Source organism: Austrofundulus limnaeus, unplaced genomic scaffold (genome assembly GCF_001266775.1).
Source record: "Austrofundulus limnaeus strain Quisiro unplaced genomic scaffold, Austrofundulus_limnaeus-1.0 Scaffold248, whole genome shotgun sequence".
In the NCBI taxonomy this organism is placed as follows: Eukaryota; Metazoa; Chordata; class Actinopteri; order Cyprinodontiformes; family Rivulidae; genus Austrofundulus; species Austrofundulus limnaeus.
Window position 1 is genome coordinate 628,810 of NW_013952650.1, and position 9,873 is coordinate 638,682.

Consider the following 9,873-nt stretch of genomic DNA (forward strand, 5'->3'; position numbering starts at 1 on the left):
CAGAACAGGAACCTGTTGTAAAACAGCAATTATGCTGAGTCAGGCTTGATTTTTAATAATCTTTTTCTGTTAAATCAATAAATCAAATCAATTTATTGATGTGAATCGATGTATTTTTCCACGCTTAATCGATATATCAATTTAATGATTAATGAAGTAATTACATCAAGGCAAAATAAAAACATGAACATGTCATATGCTGGATGTGGATTAATATATCGATTGCAGACTTGAGTTGAATTTAAATCGTTTCATGACAGACTTTTTGAGATAAACATTCGGTATCCAAATGAATCGATATATCGTATCGTGATAAAGCTGCTGATTTACCCCCTTAGTTGTGAGTGGAGGACATGATTTGAAATACGACAGTTGTGTTTTGGTGCTTCTAACAGCAACACACAATCTTAAATCTGCTGCGAAGCTTCTACCTTGTTTCTGCATTAATTATTCAGTATCCAGTGACTCGCACATCAAAGGCCATCAGTGTTATTCTCCCTCTGCTCCAGACTTTAAAGAATCCCAGATAATCAGCAGCTACATCTGCCAACATGTCTTTACTTCAGACACTCTGTAGGTTGGAAACTGAATTTCCTCAGAGAGATGTTTGTGTTAAAAACTGGCTAGCTGAACCCTGAAAAAGAGCAGAAGCTGCTGGAAACATGTCTCCAGCCTCCCGGTCCAGCCCTCTACATCTCCCTCTAAAAGCAGCTAATTAACCAGCGGGGGCCGTCTAATTGACGTGACTTTGCTCCGGCTCCTCTGGGAGAGGATCCGGCTCTGTGAAGGGTTCGGCTCCAGCACTCAGAGATCAGAGTTCACCAAGCAAACAGAGGAAACCCAAGTGAACATTTGAGTTTCGAGAAGAAATTCTCACGGGTGGAGTGGAAAAGATACTGGAAGCAGGAGTTTTCTGAACTGTCCTTTCAATCCAGCAGATCGTTAGCGCCGAGAGACGAGGCAGTGAGACGCCCCGGCTGCTAAACTGTTCTGGTTCGGTCTGTTTGTCCTGCAGCGGTGGTGGTTTCAACACGTTTTCTGTGTTTTTTTATCAATTACAGAGTTCTGGTCGCAGACATTTCCCAAGACGTCAGACACCCCGGAGAGAGCAGCGAGCGTGTTTGTGTGAACGAGTGTGCAGATGGGTGTGGGGTGGGGGCTTGTGCGGACCTGCCTCTGAGCTAAACTGAATTTTCCCACTGAGAGCTGGATTAAGGACCAGAGTAGATTAGAGCACAATGAGGAAAAGAGGCTGGATGTGATGATGATAAGAGATATTCCTGCTGCAGGAAGTCGCATCATTTCATTAAAGAAATGGAAAACATTCCTGCCAGGTCCTGTTAACCACACAGGAAGTCACGGCGTTGGGGTTTTGTGGTATTTTTATCATTCATGTTCAGTTTTCCATAACACCAGTTAAATTTGTCAGGTTTTAACTTATGGTTTTGTATTCAGGGCTTTTGTTTGTTTTGATTTATTTATTTATTCATCTGTTCTGCCAACACACCTGCTTCATATCTGAGGCCGAAGCTTGGTGGTCGGTGCTGAAGTCTTGTAATCCTGCAGGTTTCAGAACCTTCCTGTTGGTCCAGAGTCAGGTCTCGTAGTCTTGGGTCTTCTCTGGGGTCTCCTCCCAGTTGGACATGTCCAGAAAACCTCCGTAGAGGCGTCCAACCTTACTAATCGAACCAAATCAACTGGTTCTTCTGGATGTGGAAGAGCAGCAGCTCTACTCTGAGAACCCTTCGTGGGTTCCTCAAACGCCATCTTATCGGGGTGGAGGAGATCTGTTGTTGGGGTACTCTACACTAGGGTCTCCCAAGGCAGATTGGTCCTATGTGACAGGCCACTCAAACAGTTATCCAGAATTTTTTATTTACCGTTGTTTAACCAGGCAAGTCCCGTTGAGATCTCAGATCCCTTTTTCAAGGGAGGCCTGGGCCTGAAAGCAACCTATTGTACATTTTTTGGGGGTTGGGGGAAACCGGAGTACCCGGAGAAAACCCACACAAGTACGAGGATAACATGCAAACTCCACACAGAAAGACCCCAGGTCCAAATCGGGGATCGAACCCAGGACCGTCTTGCTGTGAGGCGTCGGTGCTAACCACTGAGCCGTCATGCTGCCATCTGAGAATACTCAGGTGGACAGTAGACACCAAGAAGCTTAATGTCTCTCGTATAAATGTGGGGTCCCACCCTGGGGCCAGGTCTGGGAGAGGGACAGCGAGTGCCTGGTAATTGGGGTTCCAGACTTGGGGTCCATTCTTAGCCTGAATGAGACTGCCTTCCTGTGGCCCACCACGTTCAGAAGGGGACTGGCCCGTGGTGCCACGTAGGGGTGTCCTGATACCAGTGTTTTTACAAGTACGCGTACAAAATGCCCCGATACTCAGAACCAACACCAATATCGATACTTGGATCAATATTCCACTGAATGTGTTAAAAGTTTACATTTCAAGTGAAAAGTTTGCCAGTTCCATGCTTTAAGAAAGTTATACAAGTTAAAAGAAAATCTTATTTTTTAATTTTAAATTTATTTTAAAATGTTGTAACAATATACAGTACATCAGTAGGGGTTAATTACAGTTTTCTGGCGATCTTTAGAAAGTCTGATCTGTCAATTCTGATTTTTGGCAATCAATTTTTTAAATAACTAACACTGTCRGGTGTTTAAAGATCATAATCAATTCAATGTTCCAATCTTATTTTATTGAAAAACACTAAACTTCAAAACAATACAAACTTTTTTAAACTGGACATTAGGTCGAGCTCATAGCAGAGCAAAAGGGGACAATGGCTGATTTTGCTCTGATGAAGGGCTATCCATCGGGTCCACCCCCTCTGGACCCCCATCCAAGACACTTCTGGTGATTTCTGGTGCTTTGCGTATGTGAGGGGGGTCATACATGCTTCTGCTATGACTTATCTAGATTGAAGTTCTAATAGCTGCAGAGGACTCGATCACAGAAACAAAGAGTGACTTCTCAGACAAGGAAATCCAAAGAACTGGTTTATTTACAGCCGAGGGAGTCGGGTTCTGGTAATTGTAGAAGGAGCAGGTGAGGTGAAAGAGAGTGAGCAGGCAGGCAGAGGAGCAGGCTGGAGCTAATCCTGCAACCTTTGCTTTTCAAGGGAGAGAGTGGACCGGGACGAAGGTGACGTCCAACACAGAACTGACGGTTATCGGAGTGACGCAACAGGACCAAAGGAACCACAAAAACACCTTTGGATCGACGGGTAAATAAGGTTATTCTCTTTCAGAAGCTCTAAACAAACCTAAATAAAGCAGGATCATAAGAGACGCCTTGTTTTGAATGAAAAGAACAAACATGTTTTTAAAATTATAGTGTAATGATTAGGTTCTAACTCAGTAAGTACTCTGTATCAGTGAGTACCCAAACCAAAGTACTCATACTCGATTTGACAAAAACTGGTATCAGGACACTCTTAGTGTCATAGGTTTACCAAAACTACAATTAGAGACCTGCTGTATTAAGGGCTCGACACACAGGCAGCGACAAACTACAGCGATTAACGGCTGTCATCGCAGCCAGGGTGAAACCCGACACACAGGACGTGATAGCGATCGCAGCGTTGCAAATCGCGCTCTCAGATCACTTGTCTTCACAAAATTTGATTGGTTCTTGACTCTGAAGGCGGGTGTGCATTACGGACGTGTAAACTAAACAAATCTTGCAATGCTAATGATACTGAAAAACAAACACACATCAAGATACAGTTTTATGAGGAAAAACTTACCATAAACTTCACCCTGGTGCCAACAAATTCCCACAAAGCTTTTTAGTAATCACTTGGTGAAAGTGTTAGCTAACGGCAGTGTGTAGCATACTCTCCTCTCATTGGTCAGTCAATGAAACCCTCGTTGATTGGTTGTACGCTAAGCGACAGCGACAAAAGTTGAACATTTTTCAACTTTCATATGTCGCGTCGCAAGCTCGCGTGTGCACGTGTCTACGTGTACGAGCGTGAAATTTCACATGCACTATTTTCGCCGGTCGCTTAGCTGGAGGAGGGCGAGCGATTGTCGCCTCACCGCACAGGCTCCATAGGAAATGAATGGAGAGCGAGCGACGTCGCCTCCCGTGTGTCGAGCCCTTTAGCCACAAGTCTCTGCCTTTTGTCAGTTTTTCTGTCACGTTTCTGGACTCCTGAAGATTATTATGTTTGTTTGAAGCATCTACTGTRGAGCTGAAGACAGAAACTAAAGACTCTGAAGAAACCGGAAATATGGGGCCGAGATTCTGAGCTCTGGTGCCAGATGATACAAAGAACCGAAAAGATAAAAATCTGATTCAGGTTAAGTAAGGAGCGACGACAGTGCTGCATGTTTGAGTCGACTGCAAACATCATTAAAGACATTTATGTGGAGATTAGGTAGCGATATGTGCCTTCGGCTGCACAAACCCATCTTTTCTGCGTATTGTCAAAGCGAAATGAAAGAACGTCATTTCCTCAGGGAGATGGCCGCGTTTGAAACGTATTAAAAGGGAACGAGCGGAGGCCTAAAGTGATGTCTTTGTAAGGAAACGACTCATGTCCCCTCCTGCTGAGACGTTTATTTCAGGACACGGTCGTGTGGTTTCAGCTTTTATCRGTTATTTGTTTATTTGTTGTCTTGTTTTGGGATTTCTGTTTGTAACAGTTCTCTTTGAATGGGGTATTTTTTTTTCCTTTTGTGCCGTCTTGCAGAGAGCTTCAGTGTTTGTGGAGTCGCCCTGGTGAAATGTGGATGAGACCAAACATGACTGGACCTCTGCTGTCACAAAGTCCTGCTGGGTAAGACTCGTGTCATCGGATGTCACTTCTTTTATTTCGCCTTCCGCGCTCAGAGAGGACAGACGGTCTGAAGTTTAAAGTAATTTTATCAGGGAAAATGTATTAAAACTCGTTTTCATCAGGACTTTGGTGCAAAAATTCAACCAAAACATGACACCGTGGTACTATGATCCCCAAAACAACTGAGATTTATGAATAAAATAAACATTACAAACTGAGCTAAATCAATTCAAATGGAAATTTTAAGAATGTCTAATATTTGAACATTCATAAGATTTCTTTTCAAAGCTCAACGGAGTAATTCAAAACTGACTTGTACAAATTTCATTTACAAAATATTGATGTTTTGATATTTAAACTCTAAGAGTAAAAAGAGCCAACATTTAAAAGATAAAGTTGCTGCAATGACTTGTTAGTGTCACCGTGTTAAACAGACATCTCTGTCTCTCTCTGAAAGCACTTTTATTAAGACAGGCAGATCAAATCAGTAAAATATAAGTTGTTTTGAAAATGTTTGAACCGTCAGCAAGCATCAAGTCACCACAGGTGTCTACGGTCTTTTATGTAGGAAATATTATAATAAAAAAAACTTTCCTTTCAGTTTTAAAGAGGAAAGTCAGAACTGAAACGATGAAAGTCTACGTAAGTTTAAAGGTAGATTTAAAGTCCATCAGATGTGCTGAATTCTGTTCTGGCTGCTATTAGTCGATCTTTTTCATGCAAACATTTTATACTAAAAAGAAAGCGCAGTTTTCAGGCTTACCAGGAGTTCTGGTAAGCCCCTCCCATTGCAGCAGATTTCAAGTGCAGAGGGAGGAGTCTTGGTAAGCACCACCCATTGCAAGAGACATCTTGCGCAGACAGAAACAACACAGCAAAAGTCAGTTTGGCAAAGTGGATATTGATTTTCATTTGATCCCAGAGGAACTGGAGGAAGATAAGGTATTTCTGTTTTTAACGGAGGAGAAGCGCTAAATTTGTGACAAAAAGAACACCATTGTTTCCGACAGAGCAGTAACACGCCCCTAAGCTGCCCGGCTGCCTGTGTCTCCACGCTGTCTCACCCAAACTTCCTTTTACAAATCTGACTCTCTTTGTAAGGTTTGCGAGGACAGTTGTAAAGATGGCTGTATTTTCTAACAGCCTCAGCCAGCTGCTCTTTAACAAAACAAGAGTGGTGCCGTTTTGCTGCTTTTCCACATGAACACGCCCAGGAATTTCTAACCAATCACACAATACCTGGCCCATGCCCCTGTGAGAAAGACTCTCTGCTTGTGGCGTGTACACAGAACGGTTTCTTGGGGTAAGTTTCCTCATGCAACCACATCAGTGAGATTTTGACAGAGTATGAATCTGTTTTTTTTTTAAACCAAAGTGAAGAGCTTGAGTTTTTATTGAGGTATGTCACACGACCTGTTGGACGTTTTGAGTTTCCGATTTTAACCTGATATTTAGCATAACCATTTGAGAATAAAACCTCAAAGTGTTTATTCTCCACACTAAATCCAGTAGAACACAACATGCTTTAGTTTCCTTTTGCTTTTATTTGTTTTGTAACAAAAGGTTTTGCTGGTCTTCATTTCTCTTACCATTTTTGTACTTTTACTCTGAGACAAACCCTCATTTCATGCAGTAAAAAAATACACTGAATATCTCTTTGGCTCCAAAAGTTATAAATTTACAAACATTTCATTTTACTCTGGAGTGTTGAGTTTTGGATGATGTTCTCAGCTACTATAACTTGTTTTTTCTTGAGGGAATAACTCTCTAACAAACTGTGATGCTGTCAGGTTCTTATACAGTAGGTTTGGTTAAACCATGAAATGTTTAACACTCGACCCTTCAGTACAGGATTTTAAATTCTACCTCAGGCAAGAGTCAAGTTTGGACAAGTTTTCTACCTTTCAGGGATCAACTGTACTCCTCAGTGTTGGTTTGGTAACATTTCCCCCATTTACAGTAACAACCCGGTTGCAAATGTGCACGTAGGTCTTAGCGTGTTTATATTGCTAAWGAGTAGTTACCCAAAGTTTATGCATACCAAAGTAAAGTGATGGTATTTCCCCGTGCAGCCTACAGTTAGGGGCATCTGTAGCTTTGTGGTTGGAGAAGTCGTCCTCCAATGAAAGGGTCAAAAGTTTGACTCCTGGCTCACATATTCAAATATCCTTGGGTAAGTTGAGGAACCCCTCATTGCCTCTAATGTGAGCCCCATTGGTGTGATTGTGAACTAAAACCCTGGATGAATGTGTGTTGACGGGTAAATGAGGGTATAGATTAGGTTGTAAAGCACCTTGTTGAGGCTGGTTGATTAGAAAGGTGCAATAACTACAGTTTACCTGTTTTGGTTTTTGATTGGGGTCATGTTTTCTCTGTCCTTCACCAACGAGCCAAGACTCTGGTTGGGTGTTTAGAAGGGGACGACCGACTCCCTCCATCCTCCTTAGATCTTTCCCAGCCTCCACGGAAACAGGTTGTGATGAGAGGAGGAATGAGTTAGATGAGGAGTTTAGGTATCCGGTTTTCTTGTTGGTACCAAGTACCAGTACAGTACATCTTGGATATACTGGTCTTCAGTAATGAGGGTGTTGCCTTGGTCTGTCAAGCTCAAGAAGGAGTTCTGTTCAAAAGGCAAAGCTCTGGTTTTACAGGTCCRTCTATGCTCCAATCCTCACCTGTGGTCAAGAGGTTTGGATCATAAGAACCAGATACCGGATCCAAGCGGCTGTAATTATCTTCCTTTGTGAGATGGCCGGGCAGCGCCCGGGCTCAGCCCTAGAGATACATTAGCTAAGAACTCCTGTTCTTAGCTAACAGGATGCATTTCTCTGCCCTTATGAAAACAATTGCATTTATTGAAGTGCTGGTTATCCCATTTTTTGATCCTTCAGAACCAGGCACCCATTTACCTCTCTTTGCCTTTTTATAAGGAAATTTGAGTTGTGTGCACTAAAAAAAAAAAATTCTTACCAACAAGTATGACCAATTTATTAGTTAAACAAACCCATAACACCTTAGACAGATCTAAGACAAAAGCTTTTTCTTTTGGTACTAACTGCTCGGACTCCATCAACCTCCTCTCAAACTCTCCTGTTCAGCACAAACCTCCAAACAGAAGGTGATGTTTCTCTATTTGGCACTCCACTGAACTGAACATCCTTCAGAGTCAAATCTTATCTTTAAGAAGTCAGGCATGCAGGAAGAAACCGGTTTGAATTCAGCATGATGTTTCGAAGGTATGTGGAAAAACTCAGTCCAGGTGAAGATGTGGGTTTGTTTATTAAACATGCTGGTGATAAATGAATGTCTGAAAGGTTTTCGCCAAAGTAAAATGGGTTGTGATTTTTGTTTGGTATGAAACTATTGTTGCATTTCAACATAGTAAAATTTTTATTTCCTGTTTAAAGTGCTTGTTCAGTGTAAATACATCTAATCTAAAAAAGTTATTTATTTCAAATCATTTCATAAAGAATACAGAGTAATTTATTTAATTTAGACTCAAAGGTCTAAATTAAATAATTACAGTATAGCCAAACAGGACATAATCATACAAAAAAAGTGAAAATTGTGTGTTTATAAAAAAAAAAGTGAAGTAAAATAATAGAACCATTAAAATAAATTACTTAATAATCAAGAACTACTATAAAAAGGGAAACGTGAATTTTAATTTAAACAGATTAATATGAAAATACTGAACGTGTAGGCGTTTGTGCATTACCCAGGCGGAAGAAAAAGCAGTTCCCACGATAATGATACAGACCATCAGCACCAGAACTACCAGCTAGACAGTGTGCCCACCAGAAAACATGAAATGACAGATTTGTGACATTACTCTCTTATAAAAAAATCAGGTTCGGTTTCTTTTAGACAAAGTGTGAAGGTTGTTTTTGCTTCGTGAACAGCCACATCAAACTGCTTCAGTTGAGAAATGTTCTTGTAAAAAAAATTGTATTTTTCGAGAAAAATGAAACGGCAACACATTTTGCCACGACTCGACGGTGAATTTCAGGTGACTTTAACTTCAGATTTCTTGTTTTATCCAGACGTCAGTGGAGATTTTTATGTGAGAGAATCTGAAGGAGGATCCTGCTTCACAATAACGGCACGGAAATATTCCCCCGGCTGCTTTGTTCAGCTACAATACATGCCAGATTGCTTTGACATTTTGAAAAGCTTGTGTGATTTCTGTTATGATGGGGATGAGTCATTAGCAATATGCAACAACTAAAAAAACCCAACTTGGGAGATTCTGGGAGCGACAGCATGACGGTTTCTCTCTCCTCCACCCACAGTGAATCCTACAACAAGCTGCCTCCAGACGACTCCTCAGCTGTGGGCGGCTGTTTGTTTGATGCTTTTTGGTTCTGACTGTCCACGTGGGTCTCAGTGCCTCCACTGGGACCCTCCCCTCTGGTCTTCAGAACAGGCATCTTTAAACCTCTCTGTTGGTTGTGGAGGCCGCCTGCTGCGACTGGACCCGACAGCCTGACATTAATGGTTCTGAGTAAGTCTACGTACGAATAATGACGGTACAGAACGTGCCGCTGCAGAGATGAAACAACGCTGTAATTATGTGCTATCGTTTGGAAAGTACAAACGTTTTAACTGGATGTTTGTTTCCTCGCACTGGTCCACATCACTGTACGGTAAATTAAATTTAAGGTGGAGGAAGTAAAACGGTGTGGGTTCTCTATGGATGTTGTTCCGGTACTTCGTGTGCTACATGGCTCCCAATACGCCTCGGTTTCACCGATACTGCCAAAATATTGTGTCTGTGCTTCGTGTTGACTTCATGTGATATATTCAAATGACTTCATTAACATTGACAGAACATAGACACTGGGAAACAGATACCAGAAAGAAAGAAGAAAGAAAGTAGTAAACTCACCGACTACAATTTCCCAAAAATGCTGCATACGTAGTCGCTCCCAAGTTTAAGTGGCTTGTCGCTCGAAAGCTGGATAAGATGCCGACGTCTCCTCTGATGATGAGCGTTAGTGTCGTGGTMGCATTATGCTGCGTTCACACCGAACGCGATTTCAGCTTCAAAATCGCAGCCAACGCTGAAGTTGG

The 9,873-nt window shown here is 41.9% G+C and overlaps 2 long non-coding RNA genes across 2 annotated transcripts in view; one reads left to right on the forward strand and one right to left on the reverse strand.

Annotated features, from left to right (window-relative positions):
• The window catches only part of LOC106525928 (uncharacterized), a 101,608-nt gene that overhangs the window by 27,107 nt on the left and 64,628 nt on the right, over positions 1-9,873 (reverse strand). The window lies entirely within an intron of this gene.
• LOC106525930 (uncharacterized) overlaps positions 2,936-9,873 on the forward strand; it is a 14,525-nt gene continuing 7,587 nt past the window's right edge. The window contains exons 1-2 of the long non-coding RNA XR_001311193.1: positions 2,936-3,240; positions 4,714-4,800. This is a non-coding gene — a long non-coding RNA (uncharacterized LOC106525930). The remainder of the gene's footprint in view (positions 3,241-4,713; positions 4,801-9,873) is intronic.